The sequence below is a fragment of the Oratosquilla oratoria genome, chromosome 34, assembly GCF_046742065.1.
Source record: "Oratosquilla oratoria isolate Oo_2021 chromosome 34, ASM4674206v1, whole genome shotgun sequence".
In the NCBI taxonomy this organism is placed as follows: Eukaryota; Metazoa; Arthropoda; class Malacostraca; order Stomatopoda; family Squillidae; genus Oratosquilla; species Oratosquilla oratoria.
The window spans coordinates 18,032,542-18,034,341 of NC_134810.1; the positions used below are offsets into that span (position 1 = coordinate 18,032,542).

Genomic DNA, 1,800 nt, shown 5'->3' on the forward strand with positions numbered 1-1,800 from the left:
CAAATTCTTCTTTTAAACTGCGGATTATGTGTGTGTGTGTGTGTGTTCTCGCGTACATGTGTGTGACGTGTCATTGCGCATGTGTTGCATGTGCGTACATGTGTAATTCTTTTTGTCTGTCAGTATGATTTTGTTTAAGTGAGTAGTGTTTGCCTGTGTGTACGCGTGTGTTTGTGTGTATGTGTATGCGTGTGTGCAAGTGTGTGTACCTGCGTGTATGAATGTGTGTATGTGTTTACCCAATTGTAGAATACATGTATGTGCATGTGTGTGCTTGTGCAAGTGTATGCGTGCGTGTGTGAATATGTGTGTATGCGTGCGTGTGTGAATGTGTGTATGCGTGCGTGTGTGATTGTGTGTATGCGTGCGTGTGTGCGTATGTGTATGTGTGTGAGCGTGCGTTCGTGTGTATGCATATGTGTGTGTATGTGTGCATGTGTGTGGTTGCGTGTGCGTGCGTATGTGTGTGTACATGTTTGTGAGCGTGTGTGTGTGCGCGCGCGCGAGAGTGCGTGTGGGAATGCGCGCTAGCGCGTGTGTGGGAATGCGCTCGAGGGCGTGTGTTTATGCGCGCGCGCATACTTGCTTGTGGGTATTTCTATAATTATTGTACGCAGGACAGGAGCTACGTTCATGGGAGCCCGAGCCTTTCTATCGCTATTATTTAAAAGTAAATGTCAGGTCCCACCGAGACTCGAACTCGGATTGTTGGATTCAGAGTCCAAAGTGCTAACCATTACACCATGGGACCGTTGTGGGAAGAGAGCGGACATGTTTGATGTACTGTTTACGTGTGTGTGTGTGTGTGTGTGTTTATGGATGCACATGATTACGTGTGATTCACCATGGTATTGGATCACGTGTTCGACTCGTGATTGACAGTTAATAACCTCCCGGAAGAGAGCTCGTGTGTGTGTGTGAATGCATTTGCGTACGTGTATGTGTGTGAACGCATATGTTTACTGCGTGCGTGCCTGTGTTTGTGTGTGGATGCATAAGTTTACATGTATGTGTGTGTGTGTGGAGGCATATGTTTACGTGTTTGAAAAGTTTATTCAGCTCTGACGACGCCCAGCGGGGACCACAATGGAAATAAGCGTACATGCTTTTTTGTATCATCCTCGGCAATTTGCAATAATCATTTCGAACCATGTGTTCTTGTCATTATCTGCACTTCATGTATATTGATTCTTTGCCAAATAAATGTATTATTATTATTATTATTATTATGAGAGTATATACAGATCACATTGTATTAACAATATTTCCAAGAGTACACATAAAACTACGCATGCATAGAAGCCACATATGCACACAAAACTACGGAGAATATAGCTAGATTTAGTTGCTAAGAAGCACAAAAATTACAGTAAGGTATGTTAAACAAGCAGTGTATGTTGATGCGTTTGTTTGCATTTCCGTGTTTGCGCGTGCTTGTGAATGTGTGTGTGTGTGTTTGTGTGTGTGGACGCATTCGTATATGGATATATATGTTTGTGTGCGCGCACGCTTGTGTTTGTGTGTATGCGTGCGTGTTTGTAATCGTTTGTGTGTGTATATGTATGTGATTTTGTGTCTGTGTTTGTGTGTGTGTTTATGTACGTTTAGATGTGAGTTTGTGTGTATGTGTTTGTGCAAACGTGTGTTTACTGGGTTTGTGTATGAATGTGTGTTTGGATATCGAGGCTGATAGAAGAACTAGATAAAACCTTTGCGTTATCATCGATTTAAAAAGGATTAGTTGTACATGCACCAATCAGGTAAGTAGAGATATGAGAATGCAGCTGTATAGTAATTCAG

The 1,800-nt window shown here is 42.6% G+C and overlaps 1 non-coding gene across 1 annotated transcript; it reads right to left on the reverse strand.

The window, feature by feature from the left end:
- Positions 1–679: 679 nt before the first annotated feature.
- TRNAQ-CUG (transfer RNA glutamine (anticodon CUG)) lies at positions 680–751 on the reverse strand. The gene has a single exon. It is a non-coding gene; the product is annotated as a tRNA-Gln (tRNA).
- Between the last annotated feature and the right edge of the window lie 1,049 nt (positions 752–1,800).